General features: G+C 42.7%; 1 long non-coding RNA gene across 1 annotated transcript; it reads left to right on the plus strand.

Annotated features, from left to right (window-relative positions):
- The first annotated feature begins 6,657 nt into the window (after positions 1–6,657).
- Positions 6,658–11,241, plus strand: LOC125168373 (uncharacterized). The gene is made up of 3 exons (XR_007153111.1): positions 6,658–6,732; positions 6,889–7,017; positions 9,790–11,241. It is a non-coding gene; the product is annotated as an uncharacterized LOC125168373 (long non-coding RNA).
- Positions 11,242–23,381: the final 12,140 nt, after the last annotated feature.

Raw genomic sequence — 23,381 nt, forward strand, 5'->3', positions numbered from 1 at the left:
TTGGTTGCTCAATCAACTGGGTCCCCCGGGCCTCCCCCGGCCTGTGAGCTTCTTGAGGATGAAACTGTGTCTCTTTGTTGTGTCACTAGCTCTGTTCACTGTGACAAGATGGCCGTGTGCAGGTTCCTTATCAGGCTTCGTTCAGGAATGTGTTCCTCAAAAGGGAAAAGTGGGCATCGAGAAAAGCTGACCTACTGGACGTTGGTGACTGGTTGGCCAAATGTGCCAAGACCAGACCCCAAACGAGAAAGACAGCTAGAAGGACATATGAAAAAGTTTGGGCCAAGGAGGGGAGGTAAGAGGTGTAATGTCACCTGTTACTGCTACCATTGGCCTAGAATCGCCAATCTGGCCTGTTAGTAAAACACAACAAAACAAAAATCCGTGGAACTCTGGCCATCACATAAATACCTGGGAGGAGGACGCCTTTCTTCATGAAAGAGTCCAGGAGCCAAGACAGATGCTTCAGAAAAGCATGTGGGTTGGCAAAGCCAATGGTTGGTCTATGGAGGGCCCGTTGGCGATCTAAAGGCGTAAGGCCTTTTGGCAGTTTGGTAGCTTGTAATGCGGACCCGGTTGCAAGAAGAGTGGCCCAACCAGGGAGTCTCGACTAGAAAGCCCTTGACATCTGGGACTTCAGAGGCCTACAAGACAGAATTCGCTGAAAGAAGCCATTCCAAAAATAATCTTGTTACATGGGACGGCAGAACAATATTCTTTCCTGAAGCGGCTTTGATCGGAGAAGGTATGCCTCGGAGGGGTTTATTATCTCCTCCTCAAAGACTGTGAGTAAAACTACAAATGCTTTTTGGAAATTAAAGCCACAGGTTCCCAAATATGAAATATTTGGGAATGCTGGTTTAACAATTTCTACGTGCTAAGTGTTCTATGCATGTTAACTCACTGCGTCCCCACAGTGACTTCATGAGGTAGCAATGATTATTATCCCCATTTTTCAGCTGAGGACACCGAGGTACAGAGAATTCAGTAACCAGCCCGAAGTCCTACAGCTGGTAGTTGATGGAAGTCAGGTTGAAATCATTGCTGGTTTTGTTTCTATCATTGACTGCACTTTTCCTGCACTTGCATGGTGAGCAACATTTTCACAGTTTAGGGTTGGGTTCCACCTGAGTAGTTTGAGACTGTTGTGTTGTTCTGCATAGACGCTGGAGTTATAAAATGATGACAATTGTGAAGGACGCCTAAGAGATTTACAACCATAGGGCAGTGGACATAAGTGTTAAAGCACACGTGAATCTTGGAGGAACTGGGAGAAAATCTATGCATCTCTTGGTACTTGTAAATCTCACCTCTTGTGGAGTAGGACGGGGTGGTGGAGGGAACAGACAGTGGAATATATGAGATCATGGAAACTGATTCTTTCATCAGGAACTCCACTGCCCCCTTGAGAGGTCACCTGCCATGTGCAGAGGGCGTACAAGGCTTAGGTGACACTGCTGGCATCAATTTACCCATCGGAGGCTTCGTTATCCAAGAGCCCATGCACACAGATAAGCACAAAAGTCGTAAAACATGAAAAAGGAATTAGAAAACAAGACTTTACATCCACCTTAGGGACTTTGAAGCCAGGTGATGGCAGAATGGGTCTCCCGGCTGGAATCTGAGGAGGGGGCACTTTGGTTTGTAGATCTGGGGCAACAGATATTCCTTGTGTACGAGGCAGAGTGAAGCCAAGTCCAGAGGGGAGAAAATGATACACTAGTTAGAGAATGGGGAGCAGCCCTGTTCAGAGACAGGGTTTGGAGAACGGATGGGGAAGTAGGGACGTCTCCAAAGGGGCTGCGTTCCAATGTGCGGGAAACCGCATCTGAAGCCACTAGTAACGTCTCTTTGAGGCAGGTTTCAAATGCCTGGCCCATAGCAGGTGCTCAGCGAGTGTTTGCTGACACAATGAATGGATCCCACAACGCAAAAACGTGAAGGGGTTTTGCGGCATCTCAGGACCGCCTACCCGTCAATTAGCCTGAGATCAAATAGCAAATATGGCTATAGAACATGTGAGCCCTCAATTCCTGGACCAAATTTCGGACGCTAAAACGTTGGACTCACTCTTTGGGAGTGTGTGAAGATGGCCTTGGGCACCTGTAGCATGATGTCTAATGTCTAGCCTAGGCCTGCTGATGGGAACTACCTTTCTTTGGGCTGTGTGCGGTCTTTTCTTGTTTAAAGCCATGAGAACTACAGACCCCAGGCCCCAGTATCTTGGATTTATCCACATATCCATAAAAGCCTAGCAACCAAAGGTATTATCTTTATTCAGAAGAAGTAGGGCACTTTTAAGGTTCACGAATATATATATATATATATATATATATATATATATATATACTGGGTTCTGAAATGGTCATTTTTCCCCCCTCAGCTATGCCATTATAGTGATCAGCCAAGCTCTGGCAAGGTAAATACTTTTGGAAAATAAGTGGAAATTTGCTGCAAATCAGTCCCTTTTGTGCATGGCCGCGGGAGCATGTTGAAATGTTTGGACACTAATACCCATTCATTTTCTTGGCTCCATAAATAAAAGCCGCCAGCTCTGTGGCGGCCGTGAAATGGTATTCTTCAGGGCCCAGCAGGGATCCCCACCCTTATTACCACTGCAGGGGGCAGGACAGGCCCAAAATAGCAAGACAACTAAATCAAGACATTTTCAATGTCTAACAAAATGACTGTGTTTTAGAAAGAACCCAAAGGTTGGAAAAAATTGGACAGCTTTTGTACTTAGTGTAATACCTTTGTTAAAAGAGTTCAGATGGGAAAAGAGAGTCTTTTAAAAATGCATAAGCATATTTCGGAATATCATTTAAAATCTCCAAGGATCTTATGAAACTGTAAATCGAAGGTGCCAATGGAGTCATCAGAGGATTCAAGCTGAAGATATATTCCATCTGGGGACCCCAGACCACGGATTGCCGTGTGGGCCGTCAGCAGAATTGGGCCAGTCTTATTATGTGTGCAGGTTTGATGGGGGGGGGGGTGGTGGGGGAACTTCAAAAGGAGGTCAGAGAAGCTTTTGAAGGAAGCTGAACAGCTATTTTGGCCTTCAGATCTTTTTCAAATTAAGACTTTTTTTTTATTTTTTCCTAAGTAGGCTGGTAGACCTGAAGATATTTTACCTATTACCCTTTCTTTCATCCAAGGGAGAAACTAGCAGAAGTATTTTCTAAGAGTCCTAAAGGCATAGCAATAGTTGGGTGGGGAAGGGGGTGCTGGAGAAAAGTATTCCGAAGGTATTTGGGGGATTTTCTCCCTTTTCACTGCCACTCCGCCCTGACAGTTAAGAAGTATTGTCCACCGATTTTGAATAAACAATTAACTCCTCTGGTTGGCATATGATATAGCCTATAAATGAGTCTCCAGTCCGGCAACAATTAGGACTGAATTCTTTTGCATGGCTACACCACGGACATTATTCTAATTCGGCATGTAAATGTAACTCATCATTCTGACACAGGCCAGTCATCTTCTGTAGCATAGCTCAAAAAGTTTGCTCAGAGCGTACACCCCAGAAGACTCTTGCCAAATCTCTCCAAGTCGCCATGCCTCACCAATCTAAAACACGAATCTTCTGGATTTCTGAAAGTTGATAAACAAAGAGCAAACTGTCACCCCCCCCTCCAAACCTCCCCCCCCCACCCCAAACAATGTCATCTTCTGTCTTTTATGACTCAGACTTTAATTAGAGCCATAAACATGACCTTGCCTAATAAAAATTCCAGGATTTCGGAGCTGGCTCGGAGAATGTGAACCACATCTGGTGACAAGTTGAGCTAATTAATATCTTTATAGGCATCTTCCATCCACTAGAGTTTAAACAGAAATAGTCAGGGGTGCTTACATCAAAGCCCGAGGCAATCGAGGGCTGTTGCTTACTTTCCAGTCTCAGCTGATAAGAAGTAGACCAGTTTTTATAGGCGAGTAAAAGCCAAGTGTGGAGATGGCTCGCGCAGGGGAGCACTTTGCTCCGCTCTTCTGGACGTTCTGTGCTCACATCCCCAGTTTTGTCTGCTCGAGGCTAGCCAGCTAGTTAGTTAGACAATATGCGTGGGCCACAGGAAAACAAAACAAAAAACAAACAAACCAAAAACCAGTGGAGAAAGACGGGGGCAGCCAACAAATAGCTATGCTGGGACTTAGACAAAGCACACAGTGACCCGTGCCTACCGCATCTCCTTGCAGAGATCTTTTAAAACTCTGCTCCGTGGAGCATTGGCTTGTGGCTCAGCTAAGGTTTCTCCAACAAGACCGTGTGCAAATTGAAAAGCAAGCTGAAGGCGCACAACTGGTGCTGATATGTGTTTTGAAGCAGACCAGCGGGCCCGGCGCGATGTCAGCTCTGGGCGAAACATGCCGGTGGCCAAGGGGCTTCTTTTTCAAAGGCTACCCTACAAAGAGCATGCCAGCCCTTCTCCGTCAATATGGGCCAGTACCCCGGGAGCTCCCGGACAATCAGAAAATAATGACATCAACCTGACCATGGTTAAGTACATAACATGCTGAAGGTTCACGGATGTGTGGTCTGGAACAATAAAGAAAAAATAAAGACGCTTGCTTGGCGGGCCCCAGCTGTTATTAGCCATGCTGTGAGAGAAAGGAAAGGTATGATATGGACTGCCATTTCGATTGGGACCAGGTTAATCTCTCCATTGGAGGAGAAGAAAAAACAACAACAGAAAAGCAGCTCGCAGAAGGAACGGAGGGGACAAACGACCATATCTTTATTTGCATAATCTGTCTTTAACCCTTTACTAATAGAGACCAGGTTCTTCAAATAAGCTTAATTTTCTTTCGACTGGTGGGCAGAGAGCCCCAACACCTCAAAGTCCAGCCAAGGAGCGTACTATCTAATATTCATTTACTACATATTGCTGAGATGTTCGGCTTAAGGGGTAAAACTCTAACCGTGTAGATTAAAAGTGACAGGCATCTCTTCAGGGAAACACCGTTGGAATTTATTCTGGCCCGGCCTCCACTGCTGACTTTGTGATCTTCAGAAAGTGGCTTAATCTCTCTGCTTTAGCTTCCTCACTTGGAGAATGGGTTAGAATTAAGTAAGAGAGTTGGGGATTAAGTAAGCCTCACACTCCAATATTGTTTGAGAAATTTCTTTTAAAACACAAAGAGCTGTCTGCGTGCTGTTAAAGGCAACTGAATTGCTGATTGCACACTCAAATGTATGTGAATGAGTGTGCGTATGAGGCTGTGCCCTCTGGAAGATGAGGGCAGTCACGGGGGATGTTGGTAGCAAAGGAATGGGGGAGCTAAAATCTTGCAAGAAATTGGTTGGTGGGACTGGGGTTTTTTCACGTGGCACGATCGAGTTTTTAGCACACTATTTTCTCTGTTTCTTCGTATTTGTTTAAAAAAATATTTTTTTAATGCTTATTTATTTTTCAGGGAGAGAGGAAGAGACAGAGCACAAGCAGGGGAGGGACAGAGAGAGAGGGAGACACAGAATCTGAAGCAGGCTCCAGGCTCTGAGCCGTCAGCACAGAGCCCGACGCGGGGTGCGAACCACGAACCGCGAGATCAGGACCTGAGCCGAAGTTGGACGCTTAACCGACTAAGCCCCCCGGGCACCCCTGTTTTTGTATTTGTTTTGTCATTTCCTGTCCCACCACCACCTTCTCCCTATATTTGTTACTTCCCAAGTGAAATATGAGGGCAAGCATTTCTGCAAATCTGAAATGTACTATCTCCCATTATCCCCGAGAAAAGGAAGATAGAGAAGATGTCCCAACACTGTTTCTAGTTCAGCAAAGGGAGCCGCTCTTAGCTTCTGGTGCTACGGCTAATTTGGTTCATTGACTCTCATGTTGTTCTAGACGTTGGAGGAAGTGACGGGCTAAAGACAGATGTGCATACAGGCTGTATCATTACCTGCGGTCCCTTCTCCACCAAGAAACTGGTTTGAACCCTCACTGGGAAGAATTCCTTCTTTTCCCCCAAGTTCTTTACTTCTGTTTCATTATGAAAGTAGTGCAGAGTAAAGCCTGTGAGAGAAGGAGAAGGTTTACACAGTCTTAGCTTCCAGCTCAAACAGAATAACTGTTTTGACACGGTTCATTCTCTTCTAATTATTTTTGTAGTTTTCTTCTGTACGGAGTCAAGATCATGTCATACATAAATTGTGTTCGACTTTTTTCTCAGTCAGTATTCTTCTATGTTACTAGACTCCTTATGAATATGACTTTTATTTGGCTGGATGACATTTCGTGTTCTGAGTTGGGTTATTAGCGAATGTTTAACGTGATATTAAAGTAATGCCACTATAAATGATGATTCAATTAAGTTATTTTGTTTAAGGACTTTGCTCATTTGAGATTTTTTTTTTCTCTTGCAGTGAATTCCTGCTGGAAGAACAGAGTAAACTCTTGAAAGGCAACAGATTTAGTTAAAGATCCTCTTTACAATAAATCCTATCAAAAATCACCAAGTGTTTATATTCTTTAGCTCCAAGAATAGAATGGAAAATATTACAATACTTAAAAAACACATGTGAACAGAACTTTTGTACCTAGTAGTCAGAATAGGCAGTGAATCACACAGATAGAAATTAGGTTATGTGAGAACTCATCACCTCATTCTTGGAAATAATCTCAGCCAATCTGCTAGCCTAAGCCCAGTCTCTGGAGACCAGTTTCGTGGCGCAATTGACTGAATATTTAATGAAGTTTGTGGTATAAGAATCTTTTCTACTACGTGCATGGTTAGGTATGTCCCAGAAAACTTTTGGGATTGTGGACTTTATATGTATTGACTCTAACCCACAGAATCACATATAAGAGTATATTTGGTTTTGATACCTTGATCATAGTCTAAGAACATCATGGCCAAAACCTCCTAATATATACCCCTGCTCTCCCTCAGGCTTTACTCCGGATTAGCATCTAAGGTCCTGCTAAGGTTTCAAGTCCCCAATGCCTGCAGTGGAGGAAAACCAACCCTGTGCTAGTTAACCCAGAGAACTTAACCGATGGCAATCTAGCTAACTAATAGGTAAGCACTGCCTTTAACCAAGGTTTGCTTGATAAGCTGATGCTTCATTTGTGATGTATTTGTGAAAATGTATGCACGGCACTTTTGTATTCAAATTCGGTACTGTCACACTTATAGCTTCCTTCTTAACCAAACCAAGTATTTACTTATTTATTTTTTGGTTGGGTTTTCCAACATTTTGATTGTCTGAGGTAGCTCTGAATCTTTTATTGATTGATTGATTGATTGATTGATTTAATTTTTTAATATGAAATTTATTGTCAAATTGGTTTCCGTACAACACCCAGTGCTCATCCCAACAAGTGCCCTCCTCAGTGCCCATCACCCGCTTTCCCCTCCCTCCCACCCCCCATCCACCCTCAGTTTGTTCTCAGTTTTTAGGGAATCTTTAAAAACACCCTGTACCAAGGCTGGTTCGCCAGTAAAGTTAAAAACACACTCATTAAACAGTTGGCAATTTTATTCAAGATGGAAGCGGATGGCAGGTCACCACAGTTATGAATCTTCTAAAACCAGGAATCCTCTAAAGCCAGGAATCATAAAATTCAGGAGGCTGGGAAAGTAACCTATAAAGAATGCATTTTTTCCTTTGAACAAAAGAATCGTGGCTCATCGTTTTGAAAAGTTTCCATTAAAGCTCCTCTTTAATCTGACAACAGATTACGGTGTCACAGATTAGATCAGAGCGAAGGGAGAAGAATGGCGAGAAAAACTAAGAGGTAGAGAATCACAAGTTCCACTACCTTTTTTTTTTTCCAAGACTAAAATGAAACCCATAAAAAAAATAGTGGTTTGTTAAAATAACAAGGTGACGATGACAGATTAATTTTTTTAGACTATCTGCCTAATGGTTTAACACCGAAAAACGCTGTGGAACAAAATGGTGGAACCACCTATGGTTCGTCAGACTACTTCTTTAATTAAAGAAGAGATGACCAGTCTTTGCTTCTGCCCTTGGTGAAAGGCTCATGGGAAACGCAAGCTCACATTTCTGAAATCTTGGGCCAAATCTCCTGTGAGAGCAAACACTGAGGTTGAAAACCATAGAATTAGGTCTTTGGGAGCAATCTGAAGACCAGTCTTCTGCCTGGGGAGGCTCTAATGGAGGATTAGTCAATAAATGAATTATCACAGGACCTGAGAGAAATCTATGTTATTTCATATGGACCTATTATTTCACAGAACTATCATCAAGTTACTCCTTTAAAAATGACCGTCTCCCTCCTCCCCTGCCCCCCGCCCCCGGCCCCCTGCCAAATGAAGGATGTAAGATACGTCACCTAGCCTAAAATATCTTTTCTGGGCACCTGGGTGGCTCAGTCAGTTGAGCGTCTGACTCCCGATTTGGGCTCACATCATGATTTCAGGGTTCGTGAGTTCAAGCCCCACATGGGGGTCTGTGCTGACAGTGCAGAGCCTGCTTGGGGTTCTCTCTCTCCCTCTTTCTCTGCCCCTCCCCTGCTTGCGCTATCTTTCTCTCTATCTCTCAAAAGAAACAAATCAACTCTAAAATAAAATAATGAAATAAAATATCCTTTCTCAACTTTCTCCCATCTCATTCTTTACCAGTTCTCGTTTGAAAATATGCTCTCTATTTAAATGGGAAAAAAAAATCAGATAGAGTTTAGTAGTTAAGCCATCATTTTGTTTCCTGGGCAAATAAATTAGTTTCAGAAATACATTAAATCCTATCTTATTTCAGGCAAAAATTCTATATAACCGCAATTTGGGGTGAGGGTGAGGTTGACCTCATAGCATGCAGAGAAGTATGTGGCGTTCTAGCTAGCGATCTCAAGTGGACGCAAACCATCCAGGCCTGGAAATGTCACAAATACGTTCCATCACAAAGCCACTGGTAATATACATACTAGGAGCATCTGCTATAATTATGTGCATACCTAAAGCTGCCAGCTGCTTTTAAGTCTGTGTAGGAGGAAGGGGGGGGTTAATATTAAATAATATTGACAACTATTACTCCCATTGAATTTGTGATTATTCCAGGTCCAATCTTAAACTAGCGTCTCGTATTATTATTATTATTTTTTTCTCATTCACTCAGCCTTTCCTCAGATATTTATTACGGGGGAGTTTTATTGTCAAGTTCTGTATCAGAAGAGCAAAAGTAATTCTACTATATCATGTCTCCGTGACGTCAAGATATGTTTTTGACCATCAAGGTACTACCTATCGAGAAGACGTTACTGTGATATTGATTGAATTGCTAGGAAGTATGAATCAAAACACGTACTCTGTCTTTTTGGCTAATAAGATGACCAAGCACAGAGTTTACCGTACTAACTAAATTCACGGTGACGTTCAGCACCTCAAATGCTGACTGCCTTTCTGTACTCCCAAACTTTCTTCTGTTGTGATTATCCAGAACCAGTAAGCCTCCGCCCCTCGGCATCGTCTATAACGTACTATCTCTCCTGAAAATATTTCTAAAGCAAGTGTGCACCCACATAAAGGCCCGGTAGAGCTTCTCAAAAGCTGGGGAATTTGTCTTCATAGAAACTATCTTCTCTCCTCTCCCCGTAATGACCTGCAGAGTTTCGTACATGGGAGGTTAATACAAATGATAAGAAGGAATCGAAATGCATTTTTTTTTAATCATTCAGTTTTTCGTGTTGCCAGGCTGCGATCTAAACACAATGTTGATGATTTTTAAAGGGAGAAAAGTGCCCAGAAAAACAGAAAAAAACCCAGAGGATGGATTTATTTGTTGCTTTTCTTTTTAAATCATTTGTCACAGGTTGTCTTTTCTTTTGAAAGGAAAGATTGGAGGGCCATCTCTGGTTTTGAAAGAATTCAACGATGGGCTGGGGGAAAAGAAACAAACAAACAACAACAACTAAAGAAAAGAGTTGAAGCAAGAATACCGAGAATAGAAACATCTCTGTTCATCCAGAGGACCGAATCTGTAAGATTCCAACGCTCCCTGGGCAACCCCCCGTGGGAGGCCACCTGTAAGAGTAAAAGACCTTCAGCCCCTGGGGGCTCTTTGGGCTCTATACTTTACGTTCAAATACCCAGCCTGCGGTTCTGTGCCGTGCTAAATCTGGTGATGGTCTTTCTGAAGGTACACCTGTCCATTAAGAATGGCAACCGAGACTCCCAACTCATTTTACGTAGGCTACCGCACAGCCGTGGGAGTTAATGACTTTGGAGTGTTTTGTCTTTGACAATAAGCTGAAATCTTGACTATGCAATTGACTGCAACTGCATAAATTGCTATTTGGAACGAATCTTAATATATACACTTGTGTATATGAATACAGCTAGCTGCACTTTCCCCATACGATCACGGTTGTTAACGTTCTACCCATTTTAAGTGAGCAAATTTGAATAAAATGGCTGCGTAATACATTCTGCGTTAACATCAGCTATTTAAAGAGCCCAAGGATTAAAAGTTAATTCCATCCTTTTAATTCAAGGGACATATAAATGGCATTATGGGTAGAGCCAACCCCTTTTTTATCAGCCCTTTCATGCTGCCTCCTCACTAATTCTTGGTTGTTCAAATGCTACCTACATAATAAAAGCCTTGAGTTAATTTACTAAGATTTTACACCAGTGGAAATGAAAGAAAGGAAAGTGCTAAACAAGGCAATTAGCACTCTGTTTAGTGCACTCCCAAAATAAATGTAGGCAATTTACAATTTGGCAAATGGCTCTCTATCCAGATCCAACTCATTTATGCCTAAGGGGGTGGTACAGTTCATTAGGGGGAAAAAGTGTTTATATATATTATGCTATTGAGGCCCAACCCATTTTGTACTCCAGCAACAGATGCGACTCCTCCTGCGGTTTATTAGTGTTTCTTGCAGAAAAATGCCAAACTATTATGCTTTCAAATAAATGGTCCAAAAAGAATGCCTTGTCCTATTGAGTATTAGGAGCTAGCTTTACAAGATGGGGGTGTCTGAGTGGTTGTCGGGCATGGCTTGCAAAACCTAGTCATGGGCCGGAGCCTCTTTTGTGGCTCTTGAAGCATGCATTTCCACTCTGATTCCAGTAGCCGAGATCCGCTGGAACTGTTCATTTGAAGGACTGCTGACTGCTTCTTAATTGACAGGAAGGTTGCTCCGAGACTTTCATGTTTATTCTTGTAAGCCTCTTATTAGCGCAAAAATAATAGATGCTGTTAATGCAGAATCACAACCGACATTAATATTTAAGATGCTGGAACGATAAAGGTTAAACATGTGTTTATATTGCTTTTGAACAAAGGGCTTTACAAAATAGTTCAGCAACGGAACGAGGGGCCAAACTTGGGATCCTTGTGCCCGAGTGTGAGTTTCTCCTTCTCTGGGATTTACTCTTTATTTTAGGAAGATAAGTTTCTGTGCTTCGCTTGTACGGAGTAGTGTCGTGTGGAATTTGGATCCCTGCTAGAAAGAAAATATGAAAAATTAACATCCGCGGAAGTAAGTTGCAGTGAAATCCGCCAGCATCCCCTGTATTTTTGTTTATTTCTGAGTCTATATAATCCCACTCAGTTAGAGAGAGAGAGAGAGAGAGAGAGAGAGAGGGAAAGCAAGGTAAAAGCATTCTTTTGTGCCCTCTAGCTGCTGGAAGGACAAATGGAAAATAAAATTCTCTGATGATTAAATTCACCTCAACTGGCTTTGGGTGGGGGAAAACCCTGTTATCCCCAGGAACTAAAGTTTTTCTTTATAAAAATACACCCCAATAAATGAAAGTTCACCTCCTTGAATGAATTGTGCTTTTATTTTCACCAGACGAAGCAGAGTACTAATTCAGGAGGGACTCTCAGAAAATTAAATTGGTATATCACTTCTCTCAAGCAGCTGATTAATGCGACACACACATTTTGGACTATATACATTGCTTTGAGTGTTGGTCACTGATTTACATCCTGTTTCTAAAGGAAGGCGAGTAAGGCTTACCGTCCAGAGTGACTTTGTTTTGGCTTCTAGAGTTAATGGCAAAGCTAGGATGTCTGTGCATGTTTATGAACATGAACGGGGTGTGCGCTCCATTCGCACGGAACCTTCAGCTGCGAATGCTTCTTTTGCACAAGAATGCTATCAAAATCCGTCGTTAGTAAAATGTTGAATTTGTGGGTGCAAGTTCCATTAGCAATGTGGGCCACAACTCTTTCACTCGGGACTACATTTCAAATATCAAAGTCAGCACCCCCGTGTGGCTCCCTCGCCACTGAAGAGGGTTTTGTGAAGGTGAAATCAACAGCATATTTGTGGAAGGACGCCATAAAGGGAGACCGGGATGCCCAATTTATTGCACAGTCCGCTTACAGGGAGGAAAAGTCTTGTATCCCGGCACACACGAGCCGCCCAGGATAGTGAAAATGGAAAAAGATGAATAGTTTGAAATTCGCAGAGTTATTAAAAAAAAAAAAAAAAAGAAACGCACACAACCCTCCGATTTTCCTTAAAAAAAAAAAAGGTTTCTTAAGTGTTTTGTAGAGTGTGTGAGCCTGGGGAGGGGGCGGACGGGGTGGGAGGGAGTTGAGCTGTTTAATGAGTCAAGGAAATAGACAAGAACACTGCCCCCCCCTCCGCCGCCCCCCGAAGTGAATGCACAGCTCAGAAGGACTTAGCTGCCGAGTCTCAGAGCCATCCCAGTAATTCCCAATACAGTGGAGAGTTCACCATAAAGGGCTCGGTCTCAACAGATGTTCTAAGTGGTGCTTCCTGAGTCGCTCTTGTGTGCTGGAGAAATACAGAAATCAAGCTAAATCAAATTAGTCAGCAGAGTAAGAAAATAAAGGTCAGGTCCACCAGCATCTGAGTAAACAGCCTATGCCAATTTGGCCATCTTCAGTCAGGAACTAATTAAGGGCCGATTGTCCTTCTCGGTGAAACCTCAAAAATGCATGGTGCTGAATTATTAAAAACAACAACAACAAAAAAATAATACAACCCCCCCCCCCAACACACACACTCCGCAGTGTGCCAGATGAAAAGATAGGGGACCATCCTATCCAACGGAATCGCGTCTCTTGGATAGACCTATTCCCTAAATCCCCAGCTCTCTTTGTTTTGATTACAATTTTCCTTCCTTTAAGGGAGCAGAAAGTATGCTCATAGACTGTCTTGTGTTACAAACCCCTTACCTTTGTCTGCCTATCTCAGCTGGTATTTAATTGGCCAGCAATAGGAGGGAAGTCTCCTTTGAGGTAATGAATATTGACTGTTTATGTTGAAATGTCACTGTGAAAAGAAAGCCCATCACCAAAAAGGGAGAACCCAGTGTGTGTGAGTCTCCAACACAAAGGAGATACCACTGAAACGAAGGCATTGAAAAGCAAAGCAGCTGAAATTCAAACAGCAGATGAAACAGAAATGGCCTACATGTGTGGGAATTTTAAGCTAGCCGTTGACAGGTGAAAAAGTCATTATTTTACTTGTTATAGCCAAATGTAATTGTGCGTGTGTGTGCGTGTGTGTGTGTGTTTCCCAAAATGACACAGGGGCCACGACTCATGGAAGTATTTTAATTGGAAAACCATCCTCCTCTTTTATGAATAATTCTCGTTCCATAAAGGTAATGGGGCAAACCTAACGGTTCATAATTACATGGATTCTAAACAGCAGAAAAAGGACGCAACGAGGGAGCTAGGCGGCAGGGGTAACGTTCTCTGGAAAACGGTCGGGTCCTGCATTTTCAAACAGACTTGCTGGATCTAAAAAGTTTGGGCCGTGGTCATCACAGATTTTAAGGTGAAAAAGGGGAGGCAGAGCGGTAACACAGGCCAAGGGAGCCTGCTAATTAGTTCAGATGGGTTGAAAACATGACCATTTGGTAATTTGCGACGTTGGTTGCGGTTTATCTGTAATTTGAGGGTGACCCTTTCAGCTCCGGCCAAGTACATTAAAGTTGTTGTTTTTAAAAATATTTATTTATTTATGATTTAGAGAGAAAGAGAATGAGAGCAGAAGGGTCAGAGAGAGAGAGAGAGAGAGAGAGAGAGGGAGAGTAAGCAGGTTCCAAGCTCAGCTCAGAGCCCGATGCGGGGCTCAATCCCATGACCCTGAGATCCTGACCTGAGCCGGAATCAAGAGTCCGGATTCGGACTTAACTGACTGAGCCCCTCAGGTGCCCCTGAAGTTGGGTTTTGCTGGGAAGCTTGGCTTTTTGCACCCATAAGGGATTTTATGTGAGTGTATGAATCGAATTTTCCATTCTTATATTTCCCCCCAAGTGGTGACCAGCCGGATGAGTAATATCAGAGAAAAGACGGCAAACAGAGAATGGCTAAGTAATTGAAATGCGTAGGAAGTTTGAACATTGCCAAGTTTCTTAAATCCGGGACTCCTCTCCACCCCCTTTAGGCTTCATGACCATTTTGCAAATCAACGATAGCCGCCCATACTGTATTTCTTGCCTTTTTATTGTGTAAAAGAAGGGAATAGAAACAAAGAGATAACTATGTAACGTTTGAGTCACACTCATGGGAGAAATAAAAAGGCTGAAGAACCCAGAGAAACAGAAAACTTGAGTTTCTGGTCTCCATGAATGGGCAGTTGTATTTACAGTGTGGCTTTACTGTTCACATATTTAAAGTTCACATATTTGAACTTCATCATAACTGGGACCCCATCATCACAAATTTCTGAGGCAAGAGCTCATCACCTTTCTCTCTGGATTGCTCCCAAATGCAGAAAGGGTTCTCTGTTTTTATTGTCCAACCATCCAGTTATGTTTTTTTTTAAAGCCCCGTAAATAAAAGATGACATCTGAGTCACAGCCGGTGTCATGCTTGAACCCTAACCCGTGACACTCACCTAACTCGAACTAACAAGATGCACGCCCCACGAGGAGCGATGCTTCTTCATTAGCAAGATCCATTTCACCTTTAAAAACCCTTGGCTTCCCGTTTGCATTAAGCGAGATTGAGACGTCTTAGGTCTCTCGATGGCATTTCGGATTGCTCCAAGACAAAAAAGGAAGTCATTACGTCTCCCGTTCACCTGCAAAGAAGATGTCATTAAAAGAGGAAGCAAAATGAAACCCTGTCAACTTGTTAGGGGCCCAAAAGGTAATTCTGCCATCAAATATGGAGCGGGGGTGTGTGGATAATACAGAATCCTATTATTACTGACACAGAAGAACCTCGTGGTGTCAGAGGTGTCCCGTGCCAGAAAAGTTCAGGTGTTGCTAAATTCATTAATGTGTCAGTTTGAAAAGATGTGATGTCATTCCTGTTATCTATAGCGGTAAAAATTGGAATCTCCTTGCTCCGATCAACACGCCATCGTCTTAGTTTCATTCGCGGTGCACCTGATTTGCCATCTGTAGGGGGTTAAGGGCCATGGGCATTGACTCTTTAAAAGGCTACTGATATTTGACATGTATCATTTTAATCTGCCCTGCAACCACTACTCTCTTCTGCCAAGAAAGAAAGGGAGAGAGAGAAAGAAAGAAAGAAAGAAAGAAAGAAAAGAAAGAAAAAGGAAGAAAAGAAGGAAAGAAAGAAAAAAAGAAAAGACAGAAAAAGAAAGAAAGAGAGGGAAAGAAAAAAGAAAAATGAAAAAAAAAAGTTAAGTCCGTACGACTTGTTTGTGATAGTTTGCGTGACAGAGTTTTGCTAATGAGGAGAATAGAGGGACAGTGACTCTCTTCTGCTCTTTTATTCATTTTTATTATTAAATATACATATGCTTACTTTTTTGGGTAAGCGTTCCTACCTCGGGATAACTGTGATACATTTTGGTAGGAGTTTGGCATTTAAATCTCCAGATTGGAGAGGTTCTTTCTTTCTTCATTTAGGAACGCTTTCTTCAAATTTTATTTCAACAGGTCCTTTGGAAGTGCGAGGGGGACTTCATAGAGAGTGTCTTGGTAAACAGGATGACGCAAAGAATGCTATGTATTTGATGTGATTAAAAAAATGGCAACTCGTACCGCAAAGTATTTAGGTGTTATGGTATAGAAAGCAAAATACAGACTAAATCATTCTGTTGAGTAAAACAAACCACATTTAATACTGGTGTATTAGCAGAAGATGTAACCACTTATTTTTCTAAAGATGGGTGGCGGAGATGATGATTTTGAAAACAGAAACACTGTCATAATTTAATTTTCAAAATTTGAGATATCATACCAGCATAATCCCATTTCAATCGACTGTGTGGATCATTTCAAAAAAGTGAAATCACCAATTTTCGTACGTCGGTTCAAAGCAATATTTATCTGCTTAATTTGCTCTTCAAAGGACGAGATAAAATTCTGTGCAATTTTCTTCTAGAAAACTTCAGTAATTATATGATGATGAGAAAGAGACAAATGCTCTTTCTAGCTACGATGTAGTGTAATTTCTATTAACGTGATTTGAGCGCCTTTCCAGTTTGGTTTCTTCTATTTATTACTATTTATTTTTATTCGCATGGAGGCGGAGTTTAGGAAACACACTATATTGTTACTCTCATCCTTTAGACGCTCATAAACAATGTAACATAATTGCGAGCGTGGGAAAATGATGCGGTCATTCTTTAAATAAGTTTGTTGGGCCACATGCCGGGAAATGTGGAACCTGGTTTTCGTATTACATGTGAGTTCAGATTGTACGCCTCAATTCCTCCCAACTATCTCCACTACTCTGTCCTTGCATCAACCTCCTTTGCGTAAAACAGAAACTTTCTGAAGCGCCGAGCATGATCCATCCACAAACGATATTTTTGGTGCCCCTCCAACCCTGCCTTTCCCTTTCCCCAACCGATTCAATTAAAAACCCAAATATTTCCCTGAGACGGCCAAGCCGGCTGGAGCGGGGCATTTTGCAGGATCTGAAATAGGAAAACTTTTATTTTTAAGCCGTCTACTGACACGTCCAGGCGGTTTGGGTGCCCAAAGCGGCCACGAGTCACAATGGTGAGAGGCGCACGTATGTGTCACTGCCTTCGTGATTTTCTCACAAAACCAAAGAACTTCCTTTGCACGGCAGCCCCCCCAGAGCGAGCGGTGATGTGTCAGGCCCCGATTTCAAAATTCCATTCTGGACGTTCATGCACGCGCTGGTAGGCTGGGTGGAAGGCTTTTCTGTGCCGGAGACAAAAATTCAGCTGCAGAGAGCTACGGCACGCGGCCCTTGTGGGAACTCGGGTCAGCAGGGCTGGCCTTCATTGATAGATGGAGCACTTAACCTAGTGAGTAGCACAGAGGTGGTGGAAGGCTCCCCCTGGACGAGTTTTTCAAGTTGATCCTGGTGGTTGTATTGTCGGTCCCTCTGGGTTGTAGGCAGGGGGTACACAGTCTGGACTTGCACTTGGAGGAAGAAAGAAAATCAATCTTCGTGCCCCAAAGATGGAACCACTGATGCAGAAAGTCACTGAGGCATTGGAGTCTTGTAAGGAGGACTCCGAGGAAATGTCTCCAGGCTTCCAGCAACATGCTGCACAGGATCAGTGCTCTCCGGAGATGCGGAGATGCGGGGGGGGGCTCAGATAGAAATAGAAAGGGTGTGTTTTGGCATTGGCCTCGAGTTGGTGTTTTCTTTTTTTTTTTGATCGAGAGAGAGGAAAAAGAAAACAGCTGAAATTGGGGACGCATCTGTATATTGGAAAAATAAATACAACTGGGATGCTTTGTTCTTTATTTGCTAGAATGTGGCCTCTAGCCTGCTCAGGAAAAATCGCGCTCAGATTGCCATCAATCATTTTCTAGAAGGGCTCTTGTAACTCTTCTGATATGTATCAAAGTTTGCATGTGGCCCTTTTTGTCTAAATGTATTATTTGATATTAGTGATTGCTCACAGTGATGTAACTCCCGTCAGATCGCCAAAGCATTCTGTCAGCTGAAATCATTTTAAAAAGTATTCCAGATTATAGACGGTCATGCCATCGGTGGCTGAATTGTTGTTACTACTTTGAGGAGGCAGTGCATTTCTTGAAAAGAACCATTTTAATGAAGTGACCGTTTTAAGACCAAGAATAAAGGGGGTGCGAGCTTTTCACAGGAGCATTCATTGTAAACACCGGCTTTGTTGCTGAATTCTCTTGCCCTCTGAAAGGCCGACCATTGTTTTGGGGGCACCCATTTGAGACACAGGGAGATCAAGGATTGCAAGACCCAGGTGAGGGTACCTGGCTGCACTATCTCCTAGATTTTGAGATTTAGACTTCATTTCTCGTTCCTACAAAACCGTCCACGATTGTACAACTTCACCGGCCTCACCTCTTCGACAGAATAGAAAAGAAAACTGTTCCTGCTGGCGGCCGTGACAACAGCGATGTTCCCTTTGATTTTTTGCTGTGCTTAGAATCCCCCAAATTCTTTTCCTGACCTGATTGCTTTGCATTAGGAAGGGTGGGTAATCTAACGATTACTACTGTTTTCAGATTAGTGTCAATACTTTTAAACAGTTGCTACTGTCCTAATGAAAAAGGTACAAAGAAAATGGTGCAAGAACATTTTTTTTTGTTTCTTAAACAGCGTAGGTGCATTTGTTGTTCGAATTCCACTTTTCTCTCACCGCAGCAATGTTTCCGGCCAAGGGCTGGGAAGAGAGTCCTCGGGATGTGGATTTTTTTTTCACAGTAGAAAAATCTGAACTTTGGGGAGCACAAAAGCAGCAAAGCAGGTAATATTTGATACGGACAGGGCATTCTCTGATTCGACTCCCCTCTCTCTTCTAAACCTCTTCTTCAGACTTGTCCTCAGCAAACCCCAGCAGGAAATGGTTCTCCAAAAGCAGCTGTGAGGTGTAGCCAGGGGCTCCCCCTCCCCCCACCAGACAGATTTTCTAGAAACCTTCATGCTCGCTTCATGTGGGCTCATGGGACTGAATGCAAATTCTGCTGCCTCCAAATTCCACGGTTAAGCACCCCGACGGACAGCCGCCGCATCTTTGTTGTTATTCCACGAATAAGAGTGACTAGTTTCTCTGTTTGTTGCTTCCTGCAAAATGCAGCCACTTGGCAGAATGCAGTAGGTCAGAGATGGAGAATTCTGGTAGAACAGTGACAGAAACCCACAGTGCATCAAGTGCCCTGATGCTGAAGGTTGGAGAAAATAGGGCATGTGCCTCAAGTGGTCCTCATTTATTGCCGGTGCTAAGCTGTGCCTCTGACATTGGCTTTGAGGAGGAAATTATGACATTTAAAAGAATCTCCCAAGCTTTATAAAAAGCACGTGAATATCTATAAATATTGATCCAAAATGAGTGCAATGAATAATTTATAGTGAAATATACTTTCTTTGTCTTTCTGTTTTCAAAGTGGCTTGGCTTTTTTTTTTCTTTCTCTGAAAAATTATGGTTAGACAAGCATATTTTTTTTCTCGATCATTTTAGAGCCACTGCTTATTTTTAGCAAAAAAAAAAAAAAAAAAAAGAAAAAGAAAAAAAAGAAAAAGAAAAAAAGCGTGTTAGTTTCAAAGGATGTTGGAAGTTGGGGGAATAAAGAAAATCCCAACAATCCACGCATCACCAAAATGGAAACATATAACTTGAGCTTAAGAAAAAAAAAAGTTTATATAATTTGTTGTCATAATTGTGTTGTCTTGGGTGTATATTCTCAGTTTGCAGCATCATTTACACATCTCTTATGTTTACTTGAATAAAAATAGGGATTTCATTTGTTGGAACTAATGATTCCAACCCAAAATATACACTTGTGTAATGAGAGGAAAATAAACAGGTGTGCCCAGCATCACTCACAGTATGCCTGACGAGGGGGCAGACCATTTGGAAGATACGCTAAATATTCTAAAACCTCACCAGGAGTTGGGCTTTAATTGATCACGATTCTGGGTCTTTTTTGGAACGTCTATCAATATTTTCACAAGGGGTCAGAGTGTCTTTTGCTTTCTTCCTGTCTGTCTACACCCCTAGATACAGATTCATGGAAACTAATAACTCCGTAATTTTCTTGGAGAAGCTCTTGGTTGTCAGTTCGTTAGGCTTTTAGGAAAGCTTTCATCCACTTAGAGAAAAGGGCTTTATTTTGTTTGTTTGTTTCTTTCCTGTTGGGCTTGCCATCAGGTCAATCGTTGTTGTTACTGTTTTAAAATTTTGTTCGTTTTTTGTTTGGCAACGTGGGATGGAAAGAGAGACAAGAAAGAAGGAATGTGTGGTAGTTGACCCTCTTGCAAGACTCCGGCGACGGTGGCCTTTCACGCATCTCAGCCCTTTTAGTTCACTCGGTCCCCTGGACCCACCACATAAGTTGTGGGCACCAGTGGGGTGTGAACTATCGTTCAGAAACACATTGAATTCACGTGTCTCTTAAAAAAATCTAGCAAGCGTGCACGACCGTTTTCCTGGAGTCCTTTTGTATGTTCTTTAGGCAAACTCAATTTTTTTTTCCAGAGCTAAAAAAAAAAAAAAAAGAGATCAGAAAATTTCATTGACTGGGAAAGACTGCGAAACTGTATTTCCCCTTGATATATACGTACGGTGGGAAGAGACAGCTCTCTGAAAGAGACATCTGATTATGTAATTCCCCGCGAAAAATCTCTGACTTCTGGAGGCGCCTGGGTGGCTCAGTTAAGTGCAGGGCTCTTAGTTTTGGCTCAGGTCATGATCTCACCCTCTGTGAGATCAAGCCCCGCATCGGGCTCTGTGCTGACAGTGCAGAGCTTGCTTGGGATTCTCTCGCCCTCTCTCTCTGCCTCTCTCTTTGCCTCTCCCCTGCTCACTCACACATCTTCTTTCTCTCTCGTTCTCTCAAAAAAAAAAAAAAATTAAAAAAAATCTCTCAGACCTGTAGTTACTCCAAATATGTCTAAACTCCTTAAGTGATGTTCCAAGTCCCTACCACATGCCCCAGGCTTCCTGTTCTGGGGTGTCTCTCCTGCACATACCCTGAGTCCCGGGCCAACCAGTGCTTATTCCTTCCACACCCCAGTCTCATTTTCCTGCTTCCGCTCCTTTGTGAATCTGCCTAATCAGGATTCATTTCTCTTTCCTCTCTGCTCCCATCGCATTGTGCACCTGAGACTTCGTGCCCTGGCTCTCCCACATGCTGTACTGGAAATTCCTTAGGTCAAGGGTGGAGTCTTAGTCCCTTGTACAGAGCTGCTCAGCACCCAGTGCGTGGGTCCTCCCCTTCACGAGGTGACTACTCAAATATACCTCTAGGTAGAGCGAACCTATAATTTATCATCCAAACTGGGACACTCGTCCAAAGAAAACACTAGATGTGATGCATGCTGGGTCTGCGGGCAAACCAGGTGGCCCATAACTCAGAGGTGGGAAAAAGAACAGCAAATGAACGTTGCCGCTCCTATTCCAACGGGTGTCACTGCGGAACAAATATCCATGGGCTGTGGCGTAGCCCCTCATTTCTTGGTTTCGGTGCTGCCTCACTTTAGGATGCTCTGTTCTTAGGACTGCGGTGTGCCTCCAGCTCTGTAGACGGGTGAGTGGTTTTTCTTATTTTTCTCCGTCTCACAGGTGTATGAGGAGCATGCTGGTGACGATCTGCTTTTCCACAGTGGGCTGAACCCAAATCTGTGTTTGAGAAATGGAGGAACCACTTCATGGGTGTGAAAAGTTGGGTCGGTAGCGTCGGCATGTCCATTACTGATTGAAATCTGAGCATCGCCACTGTAGATCATGTATGCAGTAGAGGGGGGGGGATCGACTTTGAAAAGCATTTGGTGGCATATTTGATAAATGATTGGATTTTAGAAATGATTACAGCCCAATGCAAGGTATTCGGCAGGGATCACTGCTCCCAGAATACTTCAGCTTGTGACGTAAGGGACCACCGAGGGGGACGCTTCCACACTCCCTGCAATAAGGTTCATGGCAGCATGAGATACGCTGTCTTTGTCTGTGCTCTTTAAGTGTTGGCAATAAATTTGGAGCTGGCTACTTGATAGCCAATGGGTATGTGAAGCAAAATTATGTTTGAGATCCAAGCACCAGGCTTTCTTAAAATCTGTAAAATTTCCTGCGTTAATCTTTCTTGCTAAGAAATGTTGTACCGTTCGATGTTAATTCCGTTATCTTTAATGGATTGATTGTTTCTAAGCACGGTGGAAGGGACAGATCTTACACGAAGACTCTGTCACTTGGATACACTTGGGACGGGATGAAAATGTGGCAGCTGAACAATGCTATTTGTACCATATTTATATAAGGTCTACATCTGTGCATGGATGTATTGTTTGCATGGCAAGTTTGGCCATCAAACAACAGTCTTATTTTTTCCTAGCTGTCCGCTCCAACAGAGGCAAGCCTAAAGGACATAAATGCCACATCCCTCAGACAATTGTGTGAATAATTCTCCCTGGGTCCTCTCCTTCTGGGTTTTGGCCCTGGCTCCCGGTGTTCACAGCATTAAGAGGGTTAAAGGTTCTGGCATGGTGAATTTATTGTTGACATCTCACAGTCCTTAAAGGCAGGATCACTAATGGGTGACCTTGGGGTTCGACCGTTCCAGACCCGAGAAGATCAAGTCTCACCCCGCCTCCTGCAAGTGTGGTGACCCCTCTATTCTCACTCTCCCTGGCCTAACCTTTAACTCACTGATCTTTGACCAAAATATTAAGCAAACACCTGCTTGGGTCTGTGGTCAAAGACTGTGGACTTGAAGATCTCCCATAATTTCATGTGAATAAGCTGTGGTAATAATAATGAAATGTAGAGCAGATCTGTGGACGCACTTACAGTAAGTAATTATATTGTTACTGACCACATACAGCACAGATTCTGTAACAGCCCATGTATATGGTGAATCAATGTTAATCAAGTTGACCAGAGGATTAATGAATTGTCAGTGGACACGCCAAGGCTTCTGTTATTTGCATTAACACTGAGAACAGTGCAACAATATTTATTCCCTATTACTGAAAGAGACCCAGTCTAAAATTAATTTTAGAATACCTTATTTTTACCATTGACAGTAATGCAAAATACATTAATGTTTAACAGAGGTGCCGGGAATCATTTCGATGATTAGATGGAAAAATATTTGGTGAGGTCAGCTGCGATGAATTTTTTGCTTTGAGGGAAGGAGGAAGGAATGTTACGTCGAAAAAGACTCTGCATGAAGCTCGAATGCAACGGAGCATTTTGTATTGTTCTAAACCGTTCCACCGGTATTTTACAAAAACAGGTTCACTTGATCTAAAGTGTCCTGAAACGTGAAGTCATGACGACAAAAATGCCTACAAAAGACTGAGACTGTCGCTGTGCGGAGTGACGTGTAAATAAACAAAACAATAACAGACAAAAAATACTTATGATCCTTCATCATTCTAATATAAATTTTATGGTTCGTCGCTGTACATCAAAATAGAATAAGCGAATTAAAAAATAAATTAAAGCAAATAGTTAAAATTGAACTGTCGCTTGTCCAGTTGTCTCAGAAATAAGTGATGGGTTGATGACATATTACTTTTACTCCCTGTTTGGAAATGTTTCATTAGT

Source organism: Prionailurus viverrinus, chromosome B3 (genome assembly GCF_022837055.1).
Source record: "Prionailurus viverrinus isolate Anna chromosome B3, UM_Priviv_1.0, whole genome shotgun sequence".
NCBI classification, from domain to species: Eukaryota; Metazoa; Chordata; class Mammalia; order Carnivora; family Felidae; genus Prionailurus; species Prionailurus viverrinus.